The sequence below is a fragment of the Oncorhynchus nerka genome, linkage group LG6, assembly GCF_034236695.1.
Source record: "Oncorhynchus nerka isolate Pitt River linkage group LG6, Oner_Uvic_2.0, whole genome shotgun sequence".
Lineage (NCBI taxonomy): Eukaryota > Metazoa > Chordata > Actinopteri > Salmoniformes > Salmonidae > Oncorhynchus > Oncorhynchus nerka.
In genome coordinates this window covers 55,845,891-55,865,353 of record NC_088401.1, presented here as the reverse complement: position 1 = coordinate 55,865,353, position 19,463 = coordinate 55,845,891, and positions in this window count along the sequence as shown.

Genomic DNA, 19,463 nt, shown 5'->3' with positions numbered 1-19,463 from the left:
TCTACAGTAGCCTCAACAGCCCTCTCTGGGGTAGCATACTGGTGTAGCCAGAGGATAGGTATTTTCAGTCCTCCTCTGGGTACATTGACTTCAATACAAAACCTAGGAGACTCATGTTTCTCACCCCCTTCCATAGACTTATACAGTAAGTATGATGACTTCTGGAGGACGTCCTCCAATGTATCAGAGCTCTTGCAGAATGAACTGACATGTTGTCCACCCAATCAAAGGATCGATGGCCACAAGCGACGGGAAAAAGTGCGAGGAGGAGATATACAACAAGAAAAGTGATGATTCTGTTTCAATTTGGCTGCTATGAAAGTGAACTGTGTGTGCGGGTGATCAGGGGTATATTCATTCTGCCGATTCAGTTGAAAACAAATCATAAATGGAAGCAAATGGAACAAATCAAGGATAAACTTACAGTACCTGAATTTGTTCAATAGAAACTATTGTTTGCCACGCTTTGAATTAATGATTACACCCTAGATCAGCTAGAAGCAGGCAAGAGTGTGCAAGGCGGTATTGAATGTGTCACTGTCTGTCACCTTGATTGCTCAAAATTCCCCCCGACTTGTGCACCTACGTTATACATTTGAATTCGTAGTCTAGGTTGTAGCAACCTCATGATGGGTATAGGGCTAATTCTAGTATCATGTAGTAGCCTAAACGTATCGATGTTGCATTAAACTGGGTGAATAGAATATGAATGGCAGTCATCGAATATGCTGTAGCAGAAATAAAGCCATGCTAATCTTCAACGGCACCTACCACCACTGCTGTCACTTTACCTTTGTTGCACTTCAGTTCATTCTTTTTTTCAGAGTGGACCTGTCAGTTGTTGCCAGTGTGTGGAGGTGTGTGAAGAGAGAGCTGGGAGTGATGGAACCGAGGCAAGCATGGTAAGTGACTGATATAAGGACTGGTTCAGAGCCTAGCTGGGTCTGTAAAGGATTTGAACAACAAACATACAACTCATGTCAATGGTACTGATCATTCTGCCTCGCACACACGCACACGTACACGCACACACACGCATCTGAACCTGTGTCGTTAACACTTCATTTGGGCAGACAGCATGTTGATAACCCTTTGAAACACCAGTTCTCAAGTGACAATTCAAACACACACACACCACACACATATGCACGCTGGCACACACACACATACAACTCAGTTACTCCCAACCCTCAGAACACTGCGCAACCACCACAGCAATCTTAAATGTGTGCGTAAATGAGTGAGTGTGTAGGGATGGTTGAAACCAGGAGGCGAAAACTGTCATGCTCTGAAGTGTTAAACCCTCCTCACATGCTCCTCCATTGCAAGTATCCTCTTCTTGATGGGATTGAGATAAAGTGTGTGTTTGTGTACGCGCAAGGGCTGTCAGTGTCATGCTGAAACAGCCTCCTCAACTGGACTCACACTGAGTGCTCTTTGGCTGGGGTCTAGAGGGTAGATGAGGGCTGGAGGGGTGGAGGATGAGTGGAGAGGGCTGGAGGAGGGCTAGAGGAAGGGTGGACCTGCTGCACTCCTTCTGCCTAAGATCTCACTATCTATCTTCATCAAAAAGAGGCCTGGAAGGTCTGGGAGGTGGGAAGGAGGAGGCATAAACACACAGTGCCGCCTCTAGCTTTTTTGGGGCCATAAGAGAGATTTCGTTGCCCCCACCTCCCCCCACCCCGAGGGCATTGCATTTTAGTGCCCCCACCACCCCCCTGGCAGTGGATTTTTTTTTCTTCAGTTTTAAAGTTAATATTCTGCAATTCTACACATGTTCATATGATATCTGAGTGAGAGTGACAAACAAAATCAATGGGGGGCTCCTGTAGGTCAGGGCCCCTGGACACATGCCGTGCGTGCCCGGTTGGTAATTTGGTGATGATTACTATAAGGTTAAGATAGCTGGCTAGGCTACCTTACCTAGCAACTAAAAAAATGTTAGCTGACATGGACTGAGTGACTGTGATTGACTGACATAACATGTAGAAAACTGCTGATGATTTCAAAATTGCACCTTGAATCTAGTTTTCTAACTCAGTAAGTTGAGAACCCAAATAACTTCCCTATGTGCAGCGCATAGTCTGCGTATAGGCTGAGTACACACACACCATTTCCTATCTGCCACAGTTCTTGCTTTATGTCTTTACTGGAGGACGGGGTCAGTTACACGGTAACATCTGTACCTCCCTGCTCGTCTCTGCTCCGCTCTCTGACCTGATGTGTAGATGGGTTAGAGGAGTGGGACAGGTAGAAAACGGGCTCTGACATGGCTACATTGGCCTTGTGATCTTTGCATGGCGGGTATCTTCTCATCCTTTTTTATTTCCTCAATCCACTTTCAAAACTGAGTTTCAAAAGCTGAACAAAATGTCACCCCCACCCGAGACGTCATTCTCCGATTTTTGTCATTATGTAACATTCACTTGTTAAAAGAGGGGTAATTGTAAATGTTCCTCTCATAGTGGCAGAGTAGCTATCTCCAGCTGTAGTGACTGTGCCCTACTGTTAACTCAGATCTTATTGTCCCTCTTTCTGACTCTCATGTAATGCTGACAGCTTGACGGCTTGGCACATTGTTGTGTGGGCGTGTTGGCCTCACGCTGCGCTGATTAAATGTTAACGGTGTCACTTCATAAGAGTCAGGGACAGGGAGGAATATGTGAAAAATAACGATTTCAGCTGGGGTGAGATATATCACACATTGAAATGCAAACAATTCTGCAGTAAAACTTATAATTAGTTGAGAAATGTTGTGGAGGGAAAGAGAGAAAGCGGAAGGTATAGAGAAAAAATCATCAGGAAGATGCGTTAGTTATGACTGGACCGGGCTTAAACAGAGTGAAGTGAGCCAAGCGTTGTCTCAGGCTGTAGCTTGATAAGACATCGACAACAACGTCATTTAGAATGACGATCCACTGTCATCAGTCAGCAAGAAAGTGGCATCTGCAACAATCCTGTTGTTTATCTGGGAACCGGTCCCAGCTCCTGTATGTTGGCTTGATTCAATCTACTCGTGTCTTACCCAAATAATACACCCATCTCAGGGACTCTGGATTAATTTAATCCATAATCTACTGCCCTTTATGAAATTATAGGCATTTTCTGAAATTAGGAGTATTTATGCTGGGTTGAGAGCACTTTGATGATTACAGTAGTAGAGTAGTAGAATTGGAGTGACTATACTGTATGGTTGGGAAGTAACCCATCCTAGTGGCTTTATGACATCCTGTATTGGAAAGCTCTTGGTAGTGTACTAACCTGCAGGGTTAGACCCTCTAAAGGGAATGAGAAAATCATTATAATGGACTGGATTGGATTTCCATTAGGAATATTGACAAACTTCATCAAGAGGTCACAGGAGGATTCAATGTATCATAAAAACATATGGCTTGTTTGTTGGTGGGAGACAGAAGGATTGAATTCATTGGTGAACGCAATAGCAGATGTTGAACGTGTATTTTGTTTTAATACTGTCGACCAGCAAAGTTGAGACATTGAAAGGCAAAGCTTAACATATTGGGTAGATCGCTGAATAGGGTGTTAGCCAATGGGTGTGTGAATACAATAATTCAGCGATGCATATTGTAGCAACACACACATACACACACACACACACACACGCACGCACGCACACACACACGCACTGAATGCAGACATAGTATAGTCAGAGTACATCCAGTACATACATTGACATCCGGCTTTCTGTTTGAGACATCAGATTCCAGAATAAACTCACTCTGATCTTTTCATTCCCATGCTAAACTCATCCACCATTACGATAATGAAACCATAATCTAATCAACCCACGCTCCCATAAAAGGATCATCTGCATGGATGAGAGATTAATAATAAATAAATATTTATTTAAAAAAATAACCTTCCCACCAAAATAGACCATTCGACTTATTTGGGTCACCAACGCTTGGTGTATTTCGATATTGAGTCAATCAACAGTTTATGGGTTATTAGCATTTCACTGTTACTCTAAATCATCCTGTTAATATACACACGACAAAAGACATGCTAATGCTTCCTATTCAAATACATACCCATGCAGCCATAAGTGACCATTTAGAATACTAACGCTTCGCATGCTATTTATCGAAGATAATTGTGAATATTTTATAGTAAAAAAGGCTTACGATAGTACCATGCAATCCCCAATTACTGGCAAAAACCTGTGTTTTCAGGTGAAAGCTGTTCTGACACACATACACGCGTATTCACATCAACACACACACACACACACACACACACACACACACACACACACACACACACACACACACACACACACACACACACACACACACACACACACACACACACACACACACACACAGTGAATTGTGAGTTTTTTAAATTATTGTGCAGATTGAGGAGCCAATTAGCTACCATCCAGACGCTGATCAGCTAATCCTTCACTGGAGGAGTGCCTGCATAGGGAACAGGCCAAACACACGCGCACGCACACGCGCACACGCACACACACAAGCACACACACACACAGCAGAGAGAGTTGTTGATTGTCACAGTAATAATAGTGGCACTTCTCCCCCCACTACACTTCCTGGAGGACAAAAGTGTTAACCGGTGCCAGCTTCATCGCGGAACATAATAGAAGATGCTTCCTATTCAAACACATAGACATACACACCGGCTGCAGCCAAAACTGACCATTTAGAATACTAACAATTGTATGGTATTTATCTGTGATAATTGTGAACACTTCTCTGTAAAAAAAAGGCTTACGATATTACCATGGTAATCCCCAATTACCGGCAAAAACGTGAAAGCTGTGGTGACACACATACAAGCGTACAGAAACACACACACACACACACACACACACACACACACACACACACACACACACACACACACACAGTGAGGTGTGAGTTTTTTAAAATCATTGTCTAGATAGTGGAGCCAATTAGCAATGCACACACACACGCACACTCACTCAGACACACACAATTAAGTGGCCACAGTTTACTTATCAGCATAAATCAATACATACATTTCCTTAAACGCCAACTTGAGTGTTATAATTGGTCACTCTCTGGCTCTAACAAGTTTAACTTTCTTCAATAAACCAACTTCCTACTCCTTCATAAATCATTACCATAAAATATCATCAACATTGAAACTGCGTATTGACCAAGGGAGACCTCCTGGTAGTATAAAAGTGTGATTTGATTAAAAATGTGTAATATTAGTATTGGAATATCAAATGGAACAGATGTTATGGTAATGTGGGGGCGCATTGGCTGTCCGTCAACTCCCTCTGATTGACGGTGGCATGCCATTTGAAGGGCAGCCATTTCCTACTGTATCTCAAACACTTATCCTCCACTCAGAGAAGGAACACATATGGGCTCCATAATGGCATGTCAGAGACATGCAGCTCTGTGAATCTTAATGCTGTTTCTTTAACATATCAGAAGGAAGTGGAAAGAGATGAGCTGAAGGCTGAAGCCTGAAGTTGTGTTGCCTGGATATATGATGTGTCATATTCCTACTGTTAACCCACCTGCCCAGACGTTGGGTTGAATCCCAGGCTGTTTCACAGCCGGCCGTGACCGGGAACCCCATGGGGCGGCGCACAATTGGCCCAGCGTCGTCCGGGTTATGGAAGGGTTTGGCTGGTGGGAGATTTCCTTGGCTAATTGTGCTCTAGCGACTCCTTGTGGCGGGCCGGGCACCTGCAAGCTGACTTCGGTCGTCAGTTGGACGGTATTTCCTCTGATGCATTGGTGTGGCTGGCTTCCGGGTTAAGAGAGCAGTGTGTTAATAAGGAGCGTGGCTTGGCGGGGTCATGTTTCGGAGGGTGCATGGCTCTTGATCTTTGCCTCTCCTGAGTCCTTTGGGGTGTGCAGCGATGAGATAAGATTGTAACTACCGATTGAATATCACGAAAAAGAGGATAATGAAAAACAGCTACAACGTTAATTCAACCAGTGTGTGTCCATTGGGAAGTGTACTGTAAATGCACACACTGACGTACACAAAAAACAGACAATGCGCAAGCACTCCCTTCAAGCACTTCATTTCACCACATCACAATCACATTCCCAATAACAGCCTTTTATCTGGCGGTTGGGTATTGGAGGAAATGCAATTCACCCCTGGATACTATGGCTATTAACCAACAGCACCATCATTTGTGGAGAAAAGCACAGTTGAGGCCCACCAGGGATTTCCTGACAGTATAATGCTTTTTACCACAGCTCGTTTGGGAAAAATTATAACGCACATGCACAGAGAGGCACACAGAGAGGCACACACACATACAAAGGAACACACGCTGAGCCACACACACACACACACACTTCGTCACCCCCTCTCTGCCAGCATTATGACTGCCTATCCAATCGAAGGACTCCCCTGAGCGTACTTCCTTGCTCTGCGGAACATCACTTCATTTGACCATTTAAATAATCCCCGGGATGCATCAGAGAGATGGGCGGCGGTATAATTACCACCTGGGAGCAGTAAGGAGCCGAGCAGAGCGCAGGGAGTGAGACCTGGTACACACACACGCTGAGCATAGGGTGGGAAATCTGCTGAGGAAATATTAAAGGCTTCATACTATGTATCTTTATATCAAGCTAATACAGGACTAGTAAAGGCCCAGTGCACAACTTTAGCTAATGATTGCATTTTTATTTTATTTAGAAAACATACACTGCATTCGGCAAGTATTCAGACTCCTTCGCTATTTCCACATTTTGTTACAGCCTTACTGCCGTACAGAGAGATCCTTGATGAAAACCTGCTCCAGAGCACTCAGGACCTCAGACTGACAGAGCTTGAGAGGATCTGCAGAGAAGAATGGGAGAAACTCCCCAAATACAGGTGTGCCAAGCTTGTAGCATCATACCCAAGAAGACTCGAGGCTGAAACCACTGCTAAAGGTACTTAAACAAAGTACTGAGTAATTAGTCTGATTACTTATGTAAATGTGATATTTAAGAAGTTTTTTTTTATATATTTGCAAACATTTCTAAAAACCTATTTTTGCTTTGTAATTATGGGGTATTGTGTGTACTGTAGATTGATGAGGGGGAAAAACTATTGAATCAATTATAGAATAAGGCTGTAATGTAACAAAATGCTACCAAATTCAGGAAACTAGGCGTATGTGTAACGGTTTTCTTCCGTTGAAGGAGAGGAGGACCAAAATGCAGCGTGGTTAGTGTTCAACATGTTTAATAAGGACAATAAACGTTAACACTACAAAATAACAAATGTGAAAAAAACGAAACAGTCCTATCTGGTGCATAGACACAAAGATAGAAAACAACCACCCACAAAACCCAACACAAAACAGGCTACCTAAATATGGTTCCCAATCAGAGACAATGACAAACACCTGCCTCTGATTGAGAACCATATCAGGCCAAACAACAAACCCAACATAGAAACACAAAACCCACTCAGCTCACGTCCTGACCAACACTAAAACAAAGAAAACACAAAAGAACTATGGTCAGAACGTGACAGTATGTCGCAAGTCGCAACTTTACAGGAGAGCCGTTTGAACGTAATTTTTTTTTTTTTTATCAAAATGAGTTTTTTGGAAGAAAGTTTTTTCTAAAGATCTGACACCAAAAAGGATTCTACTATGGGTACAAAATAACCCTTTTGGAACCACTTTTTCTAAGTTTATAGCTGGGTAAGATATTGTTTAACCTGATAGTCCGCCCCCCCCCCCCCCCCCCCCCCCCCCCCCCCGCATGCGGTAGCGTAAATACAGCCTCAAGCTCATTACCATAACGCAACGTTAGCGATTTCTAAAAATCGCAAATGAAATGAAATAAATATGCCTGCTCTCAAGCTTTTCCTTTTCTTAACAATCCTGTCGTCTCAGATTTTCAAAATATGCTTTTGAACCAGAGAAAATCAATAATTTGTGTAAGAGTGGTGATAGCTAGCTTAGCATTTAGCGTTAGCATTTAGCACGCAACATATTCACAAAAACCACCCAAGGAATCAAATAAAATAATTTACCTTTGAAGAACTTCAGATGTTTCAATGAGGAGACTCTCAGTTACATAGCAGATGTCCAGTTTTTCCTGAAAGATTCCGTTTTGTTACTATGCATTTGGCTACCGAAACTAACCGAAAATTCAGTCACCTACACGTCAAACTTTTTTCCGAAATAACTCCATAATATCGACTGAAACATGGAAAACGTTGTTTGAATCAATCCTGAAGGTGGTTTGTCATATATCTCTCCATTGAAAGCCCAGTCCTTTATGCAAGCTTTTTTCTCTGATTCGAATGGAAAAATACTGGGACCTGACTTTTGCGCACCAATTGCCACGCAGACACCAAGCGGGACACTTTGTAGCAATTGTAGTCTCTTATGGTCAATCTTCCAATGATATGCCTACAAATACGTCACAATGCTGCAGAGACCTTGGGGAAACAAGAGAAAGTGTCCGTTCATTCCTGTCGCATTCACAGCCATATAAGGCGATCATGGAAAACGTAGCCTCAGAAATCCTGTTCATTTCCTGGTCGGTCTTGGTTTTGCCCGAAGCATTTGTTCTAGGGCACTCACAGTGAAAATCTTTGCAGTTCTGGAAACGTCAGAGTGTCTTCTTTCCAAAGCTATCAATTCCAAGCATATTCGAGCATCTTTTCGTGACAAAATATTGCGCTTAAAACGGGCACGTCTTTTTATCCAAAAATGAAATAATGCCCCTATAGGACTAAGTGGTTAAGAATACACCAGAGTTGTTAGTGACTACCCATCCCGCATGCGGAAGCGTAATCATCAACTGATACTAATTAGCATAACGCAACGGACATAAATATTCCTCTAAAATATTCCTATTCATGAAAATCACAAATGAAATATATTGAGACACAGCTTAGCCTTTTGTTAATCACCCTGTCATCTCAGATTTTCAAAATATGCTTTACAGCCAAAGCTAGACAAGCATTTGTGTACATTTATTGATAGCCTAGCATAGCATTTTGTCCAGCTAGCAGCAGGTAACTTGGTCACGGAAATCAGAAAAGAAATCAAATTAAATTGTTTACCTTTGATGAGCTTCGGATTTTTTCACTCACGAGACTCCCAGCTAGATAGCAAATGTTCCTTTTTTCCAAAAATATTATTGTTGTAGGTGAAATAGCTCCGTTTGTTCTTCACTTTGGCTGAGAAATCGCCCGGAAATTGCAGTCATGAAAACGCCCAAAATATTCCAAATTAGCTCCTTAATATCGACAGAAACATGGCAAACATTGTTTATAATCAAACCTCAAGGTGTTTTCAAATATCTATCCGATAATATATGCGTCGGGACAATTCGTTTTTCAGTAGGACCAATTGGAATAATAGCTACCTCTGTATTTTACCCGACAGTCACTCTGGGAGCCATCAGGTGACCACTTGCGCAATGTAGCCGCTTACGGGTATTCTTCAACATAAATACGTAAAACTACGGCACAATGTTGTAGACACCTTCGGGAATACGGAGAAAGAGTAATCTGGTTGATAGCTCATTTACTGTTCAATAGAGACGCATTGGAACGCAGCGCTTTCAAAACATGAGGCACTTCCGGATTGGATTTTTCTCAGGCTTTCGCCTGCAACATCAGTTCTGTTATACTCACAGACAATATTTTTACAGTTTTGGAAACTTTAGAGTGTTTTCTATCCCGAGCTGTCAATTATATGCTAATTCTAGCATCTTGTCCTGGCAAAATATCCCGTTTACTACGGGAACGTTATTTTTCCAAAAATGAAAATACTGCCCCCTAGTCACAAAAGGTTTTAATGAAATCAAATAAAGAAAGAGTATTTTAAAAGGTTGTTATTGAAGTTATGGTTTCAGTTGGGCGAGGTCTTAGACATCAGGTTATGAGGGAAACACACAGAAACACACCATTCACAGTGCTCATTGCATGCCAGATAGTTACACAGCACTGGGGAGTTAGACAGATGCGTTACCCAGCTCTGAGGCATCACCCTGGGGCAAAGCTGCTGTGAGGGTGGCCCTGGGGGATCTGGAGGTCCATCAACAGAGAGTCATGGGAGTATAATCTATCATTTCAGATTTTAATGGGAAAACTGCAGAATCAAAGCGAAGAAGGTGAAGAGCCAGGTCAAGGCCTCTGGATTCAGCCACTTATCAAACACAGCAGCCCACTGTCAGCATTTATGGGTCAGTCGTGTGTGGGTATGTTTGTGTGTGTGTGTGTGTGTGTGTGTGTGTGTGTGTGTGTGTGTGTGTGTGTGTGTGTGTGTGTGTGTGTGTGTGTGAGAGAGTGAGTGAGTTTGTGTGTCTTTCAACACCTTTTTCATTGCTATTTATTGCCATGTATGAGTAACCCTCTTTGTTTGTCTCCATTGCTGTTCCGATTCTCTTCTGCGCCTTTGTTAAACTGTATTCTTGAAAGTGTTGTTGTGTAGAGTGGAGGAGGGATGGAGGTGACAGGGCAGGGAGACTGGGGAGAGGAGGACACTGTAACCCTGGATTAAAATATAGCCGGAAAAAGGATGGTCTCTCATTCCGAACAGCAGTTTACAGGGGCTGTGCAAAGATCGAAGAGGAGGAAGCCACGGGCTCCGATGAGGATCTGGGTTTGTCTCGTGGCAGTGGCGTGTGTAAATGGTTCAGCGTCCGGACTTGTTTCGGTTTCCTGTCGATGACCAACCGAGATGGGACACTGCTCGAGGAGACTGTCGATGTATTCGTTCAAGCTTACGTAGCCTGAAAGAGGGCGAGGTGGTGGAGTTCACCTTCAAGAAGTCGTCTAAAGGCCCAGAGTCTGTCACGGTGACATGCCAGGGTGAGCACAGTGTTAAGGCTGTGAGAAGACACCTAAGGGGAAACAGAAACAACGCTCCAATGGGGACAGGTGCTACAACTGTGGAAGACCTGACCACCATGCCAAAGAATGCCAGCTACCTCGTCAGCCCAAAAAGTGCCATTTCTGCCAGAGCATCAGCCACATTGTGGCCAACTGTCCAGTCATAACACAGCAGTCCTCCACTGGCTTTCAGGGAATAGCATCATCATTGAGGGGCGAGAAAGAGGAGCAGAGCCACGCCCCCTCGCTCCACAAGGGAGTTCTGATTGATCCATTCAGGGATTCAGCCAAGCACAAGGTTTCATTGTCATGCTGCTGCTGGAGCTACATGAGGCTGACTTTATTTATCGAACAAACAGCAAGAAAATTGTACTTTTATTGATGCTATAGTTGCGATTCAGAGTTAGCTCTGTGTTTTAATGCACAGAGAGACACATCTATCCACCTTCTTTGCAACTCAACTACTTTTAAGTAATTTATTTTCTGTCTATGTTATTATTAAGTTATTATTTCTGTGTTAGATAAAGAAGTATATTAGCTTAAAATTGAAACAATCAAATCTCACTGTGTTTACAAACTGCAATAAGCCTTGTAATGACAGTTTTTACCACTGTACCTAGACTTGAAGTCGAAAGCTTACATATACCATTACCAAATACATTTAAACTCAGTTTTTCACAATTCCTGACATTTAATCCAAGTAAAAATTCTATGTCTTAGGTCAGTTAGGATCAGCACTTTATTTTAAGAATGTGAAATGTCAGAATAATAGTAGAGATAATGATTTATTCCATCTATTTTGTGAAGTCCACCAGTCCCTCCTGCAGCAAAGCACACCCACAACATGATGCTGCCACCTCCGTGCTTCACGGATGGGATGGTGTTCTTCGGGTTGCAAGCCTCTCCCTTTTTCCTCCAAACATAACGATGGTCATTATGGCCAAACAGTTCTATTTTTGTTTCATCGGACCAGAGGGCATTTCTCCAAGAAGTACGATCTTTGTCCCCATGTGCAGTTGCAAACTGTAGTCTGTCTTTTTTATGGCGATTTTGGAGCAGTGGCTTCTTCCTTGCTGAACTGCCTTTCAGGTTATGTCGATATACAACTCGTTTTACTGTGGATATAGATACTTTTGTACCTGTTTCCCCTCGAGCATCTTCACAAGGTCCTTTGCTGTTGTTCTGGAATTGATTTGTACTTTTTGCACCAAATTACGTTCATCTCTAGGAGACAGAACACGTCTCCTTCCTGAGCGGTATGACGGCTGCGTGGTCCAATGGTGTTTATACTTGCGTACTATTGTTTGTACAGATGAAGGTGGTACCTTCATGAATTTGGAAATTGCTCCCAAGGATGAACCAGACTTGTGGAGGTCTACAATTATTTTTCTGAGGTGTTGGCTGATTTCTTTGGATTTTCCCATGATGTCAAGCAAAGAGGCACTGAGTTTGAAGGTAGGCGTTGAAATAGATCCACAGGTACACCTCCAATTGACTCAAATGACGTCAATTAGCCTATCAGAAGCTTATAACGGCATGACATCATTTTCTGGAATTTTCCAAGCTGTTTCAAGGCATGGTCAACTTAGTGTATGTGAACTTCTGACCCACTGGAATTGTGATACAGTGAATTACAAGTGAAATAATCTGTCTGTAAACAATTGTTGGAAAAATTACTTGTGTCATGCACAAAGTCGATGTCCTAACCGACTTGCCAAAACTGTAGTTTGTTAACAAGACATTTGTGGAGTGCTTGAAAAAAAAGGTCCAATGACTCCAACCTAATTGTGCGTAAACTTCCAACCTCAACTGTATGTGCACTGCTAACTTTATTTCCCCTGCTGCAGCTAAATCAGAGCTAGCCTATGTTGATTGTACTGGAGACGATCACGAGTGTTTTACCCGAAACCTTATGTTTAGAAGAAGGTCAAGAAAATACAATCATACAAGTGAATGTACAGAAATAGATTGCTTCTTGTTCATAAAAAGAGTCTCTTTCTGCTTATTGAAATGTTCTTTGGGTATTATACGTCATTGTGCATTTCCTCAGCCAAGTGAATGTTTTAACCCTTTCTGTTGTATGAATGTAGGTACACCATGGTTGACCATAGGACTCTGTACAATGCAGTTTGTCATAAGTGCTATAGCCTGGCCATTTGTCTCATTGGTGGTTGGATGTTGCCTCCTCCCATTGCATTTTTACAAAGCTTTGACTCTGGGCTAAATGTGAGACCAGCGTTGATTGTATGACAGACAGTGTCTTCCTGTCTGTCCCATAGCTTTTACTATGGATGTAAACAATGGCTTTCGAAGATACACTGCATATTAAGGGTGTTCTCATACCCTGCCCGATACATTACCTGTTTATCATTGTATCAATGAACTCGGAAACTATTTAGAATCAAATGTGCTTTCTTGGATGTAGCTGTGTTCTTTTTTTCTTCTTCAAGGACATATTTTCATGATTGAGTGCAATGATAAAGGGACTCAAGTGTTAAGATGGTTCTAAGTTTAGTCCTCATTCCTTCTTTACAGGAGTGGCTGGAATATATTAAACCACTTAAATGGATGTAGTTATTGTTATCTTTTTTATATTGATTATTTATTCATTGTCTTAATTCTCTAAACCTCTAGTTGATACAGTATTACACGTTATAGCTCATTTCTGTTTAAACTGAAACTGGCTTTGGTTCTGGGCTCTTTGGAGCTTCATGGTGATATTTAGCAAAGTGCTTTACATTTCAGTGTCTCTTTCAATGGGCTTCATTTTCAGTTGACTTCGTAATATATTGTCCGTAAACCATTGCGACAATACTCTGCACTAATCATGTGTAGGAGTATGGGCCTTTCTCAAAGATACTTAATTGCTCATTGATCTTTATGACTGCAGCTAGGGTTTAGTTTCTCTGAAATCCTCAACTCAGGGAATCCCCTTTAAAGAGGAGCTACTTTGGAAGGAGTGGTAAAGTGTTTTATGTGTGTACCTATAGCCTATAGGCTGGGTTGACGGAAAAGCCATGCAGATCATTGATTGCCAAAAGAGCCAAAAGGTCGATGCACTATTTACACGTTGCTATGACGTTACAGTAGTACAGCGAGCCATATTTAATGTTAGGGCTCCCGAGTGGTGCAGCGGTTTAAGGCACTGCATCTCAGTGCAGAGGCGTCACTACAGACCCTGGTTTGATTCCAGGCTGTATCATAACTGGCTGTGATTGGGAGTCCCATAGGGCGGTGCACAGTTGTCTGCGTTAGAGTTTGGCCGTGGTAGGCCGTCATTGTAAATAATCATTTGTTCTTAAACTGACTTGTCTAGTTACATAAACGTTACATTAAAATTATACACTACATTGTTGGATTTGAAGAACTCTAAGACCGTGCCGTTGTGCAGAAATTACATTTCCTCTGAGTTACAATGATTATTCATGATCTTTGTTCTGCATCTATTGTGTGCTTTTTAACCCTCTCTTCCCTTGTACTGCTCCCTGTATTTCTGAAGGTAATATTTTTGTCTCTTTGCACAGATAATTCTCTCTATCCAGAGCTGGAACTAGCCGTTTGTCGGTTCTGTGCATCCTGTTCTATCTCTGCGACCCTGCAATCTGTGAATTCTGACCCTTGCCAACATATCCAGTGCTCCTGGGCAGGGCATGGTGTGGGTGCCGGGCCGTAGGTGCCAAGCGGCCTACAATCTGGGGAGCTGTGCGGTGCTGTGCTGTGGTACAGGGGTGTAGGTGGAGCATTTGTGAATGGTGCTCAGCCATTCTCTTCCGGCACTGTGCTGCTCCCTGGCACTTCCTGGCCTTTGATGGAGCACAGCCAGCCGGCATGGTGCTTCTCTCTCTCTGACCCTGTGCAGTGTGTCTCTCTCCCAGGCTTTCACAAACACAACCTCTGCTCCCAGAGAAGGATATAAAATGAATGAAAATGAGGCTATTTGCCTCTTTCTCTTTCCCTCTCTCCCCCTCTATCTATATATTTCTTTCTCCCTCAGTCTCTCTCCGTTTTTCTCTCCCTGAACCCTGTAAACTCATACCTTGGGTGGGTCTCCAAACATTGGGTAAACATTGCCTCCACATTGTAAACAAGACAGTTTGTACAACTCCTGTCAGGGAAAGTATTATGAAAGATGGATGGTTCCTAACTATACTTATGTCTGACACTGACTACTACTAGAACTTTGATGGATGATGCAATATTGATTAATTTGAATACTGAAAATAACCCAGAGCTCATGAATATATGATGTAAAAGCCTGAGTTCACCAGCGAATATACCAGTGGGGCACCGTCAGGGCCCTATACGCCCTCAGAGAGGGCCTAAGGATAGATACAAATCTGTATATATTTTTATATATTATAATTTCCAATCTTTTTTTGTCTTAATTGTAATTATCTTCCTATTGAATTTCTTACGTTTGTGTTGGAAAAAGAAGGGCTAATATCCAAGAGAAAAAAATATCCAATCAGAATTTTTCTTTGGTAGTCTCTTGGTAGAAATATTCTAGCTGGGCTCAATGCTCACTGGCTAGGTCCTCAGGCTTTGAACAGACGGTGCCAGCCAACGTCATTGACGTTGACTTCAATTAGAGCAGCATTTTGGAATGACAGTAGGATCAACCAATCACAAATAGTCTTGTAATAGGTGGGACAATTGTATGTAATTGGCCCTCTAGAGGGCCTTGAGGCACTAATTCAGAGCTAATTGCGAGCCTTATCTTGTTTTCTCAAGCTCAATCTTTTTGCAGTGAGTGTATGTAGCGACGGCAGTGGCAACTGCAGAGAGAGTAATCGAGGACGATGTGGTGACTAAATTGTTAACATCGCCCTTTTCAAGACTAACTTTTAATGAAAAGTTCAATCTTGTACATACCTGAAGACCAACTCCTGCACTGCCTGATTTAGTGCCATGAGGAAAGAGTTTTGAATGGCATTTTCAAGTTAATAATTATGAACGCTATCCGTGGATAACCTGCTGGGAGCTGACAAAAGAGCTTTACTCTTGGAATTGCCTACTCTTCAGCACAGATAATAGCTCAAGCTGGACAACTGGTTTCAAAGATTTAGCCTGTTTGACAGTCAGCACTTCGACACCAAAACTCAACTTCACACCTGCGAGCTACAGTGAGTTTAAAATATTTGGTGAAACAAGACTTGACCTTCTTCTTAACGAGCAGTGGCGGAATGAGACACTTGCTCACAATAATGAAGTCAGACACAACAGGGAGATTCTAAAGTGCCTTATTCCATACGGTTGTGTTTTTAGGCAAGCAAGAATTTGCATTCAGAGGACACGTGGAGGGTAAAGAATCAGCTAATAGGGAAACTACTTGGAAATACTGGAATGCTTGGCTGAGTATGACAGCACGTTAAACTGCCATTTGGCTACGGCTACCGTGTTCACAGGCACTTCCAGCAAAATCCTAAATGACCTGGTATACGCAGTTGCGAATGTATTGACAGGAAAATTGAAGAAAATCCCCTTTGTAACCATCGTGGTTGGCGAGACGACAGACATCGGCAATGTAGCCCAAATGTCTTATGTGTTGCGTTACACTACCAATGCTGGTGTGAAGGAAAGGTTTTTCAAATTTGACGATGTATGTAACTGAGAAAAAAACGAGCAGAAGCGGTTGCTGCCCGAATCATCATTTTTAGAGGAGTGTGAATGCTCGGCCAAAGTTGTGGCACAGTGTTACGATGGAGCCGCAGTCATGGCCTCTGGTATAAATGGAGTACAAGCCAACGTGAAAGAAACTATCCTGCAAGCTCTGTTCATTCATTGCTATGTGCACACTCTTAATCTGGAAATGTCACAAGGTGCTGGTAAAGTAAAAGAATGCAATCATTTTTTTCTCATCTTGGTGGCCTAGCAGCGTTTTTCTCAAGATCTGTCAAACGAAGAAAACTACTGGATGAAATATGCCATCAAAGACTATCCAGAGTGGCGCCAACACCATGGAACTTCTCCTCACGCTTAGTTTGCACTGTGTATGAAAAAACGGCGGAACTCATTGATCTCTATGAATACATAGGGTGCCATCACGATGCCTTTGATGAAGACACAGGTCACAGCGCAGATGGACACATGGTGCACGTAACAAGCTTCGAGTTCTGCTTCCTGCTATCGGCGATCTACTCCATGTTTGCGTACTCCGACGTGCTGTTTGGGATACTTCAGAACAGGGAGTTTGACATGCAGTTCTGCTTGTCCAGGGTGGACAACTTCTGCAACACCACAGAGAGGGAAAAAGGAGCATTCGATTTCACCTACGAGGACACATGTGCAAGGAGACGTTCGTGGCCAGTGCCAACAGCTACACAGTGTGATCACCGTCAACATTGTCACTCAGCTAAGGAACAGGTTCAATAACCATGAAATGGATGAAACATGAAACCCCTACAACTCATCCAGAACGCCGCAGCCCGTCTGGTGTTCAACCTTCCCAAGTTCTCTCACGTCACCCCGCTCCTCCGCTCTCTCCACTGGCTTCCAGTTGAAGCTCGCATCCGCTACAAGACCATGGTGCTTGCCTACGGAGCTGTGAGGGGAACGGCACCTCAGTACCTCCAGGCTCTGATCAGGCCCTACACCCAAACAAGGGCACTGCGTTCATCCACCTCTGGCCTGCTCGCCTCCCTACCACTGAGGAAGTACAGTTCCCGCGCAGCCCAGTCAAAACTGTTCGCTGCTCTGGCCCCCCAATGGTGGAACAAACTCCCTCACGACGCCAGGACAGCGGAGTCAATCACCACCTTCCGGAGACACCTGAAACCCCACCTCTATCAGGAATACCTAGGATAGGATAAAGTAATCCTTCTCACCCCCCTTAAAAGATTTAGATGCACTATTGTAAAGTGGCTGTTCCACTGGATGTCTTAAGGTGAACGCACCAATTTGTAAGTCGCTCTGGATAAGAGCGTCTGCTAAATGACTTAAATGTAAATGTAAATGTAAATGCTCATGTTCCTTTCCATCCTTGACCCACAAAAGTTCCCAATAGATAGGGAAACACCAAACATTCCAAACGCTCCACTTTCTCCAGCAGAAAAGACTCATTGATAGTATGCGCCAATTGTATCTGCTTACCTGTCTACTTTTGACCATTCCGGTGTCCACTGCATCAGTAGAAAGAACAATTTCTGCACTAAAAAGGATACAGGCACATTCCAGGAACACCAGTGGACAGGCCCGACTGTCAGCCCTGGCTTTAATCACAATCGAAAAATAACTTATTTTGGATTTAAAATCAAAAGACAACCTGCCATTGCCCAGTTCATAAAGAAGGACAGGAGAATAGACTTTGGTTTTAAATGATAATCATAATGGTGAAGGGACTTTTTGTTTTAATCTAGAGCTTGATTTTTGTTGCTATATCGTGCATATCATTTTGAATATAATGTGTAAAATATTATTTCAACTTTAGATCACTGGTTGTGTGGTAAAAACAAAGGTAATGACGTTTCGTGTTGTGATGCTTTTTTTTAATTGATGCATGCTGGAGATAGAACATCGAATACAGCGCAACTTTTTTCTCTCTGACAGCATATACTGTCCGTGGTCTTGAAACAATGTGAGTAGTTGTGTGGTTGAATTCATTCCGCCACTATTTGAGTGACTGTTTGTTTTAGCAAATACGTCTTTGAAACGACGCAACTGTATTTTCTTCTAAAGTGCTTCCTGCTATTGATTTTTGCAACCGTTGTGTACGTGTGCTGCTTCTGCGAGCCACAGCCAAGGCGTGGCTTAGGACCGTTTGACTCTGTCATCAAAGAATTGCTTCTCCTACATATTGTAGGTCTGCAAAAGAAAAGTCTCAAGTCATACTCTGTATACACAGGCATCTAAGTTCCCTATCTATACGTATGAAGTCAGATATTTTTCCGCAACTGAGGGCCTAGCTCTAATAGTCACGGTTCGCCACTGGAATATACAGCAATATACATGGCTCACTCGGGATACGTTATCAGAGTCGGTACAGCCACCTGGTTTCTTCACGCATCACACCAACAAAAACAAACATAGCTCTGGTAAGAAGAAGCGCGGGGGTGTATGCCTTATGATTAACGAGTTGTGGTGTGATCATAACAAGATACAGGAACTCAAGTCCTTTTGTTCACCTGACCTAGGATTTCTTACAATCAAATGCTGTCCGCATTATCTACCAAGAGAATTCTCTTCGATTATAATCACAGTTGTGTGTACCCCCCAAGCAAACACCTCGACGGCCCTGAAAGAACTTCATTGGACTATGTAAACTGGAAACCACATATCCCGAGGCTGCATTTATTGTAGCTGGGGATTTTAACAAGGCTAATCTGAAATCAAGGCTCAGTATATCGAATGCGCAACCCAGGCTGGAAAAAACCTGGATCATTGTTACTCTAACTTCCACGATGCATACAAATCTCTCCCCCGCCAAATCTGACCACGACTCCATTTTGTTGCTCCCAGCCTATAGACAGAAACTAAAACAGGAAACGCCGTGCTCAGGTCTGTTCAATGCTGGTCCGACCAATCTGATTCCACGCTTCAAGATTGCTTTGATCACGTGGACTGGGATATGTGCCGGATAGCGCTGAACAACAAACTTTATTTTTTTAAAATTTTTTTACCGCTTTTTCTTCCCA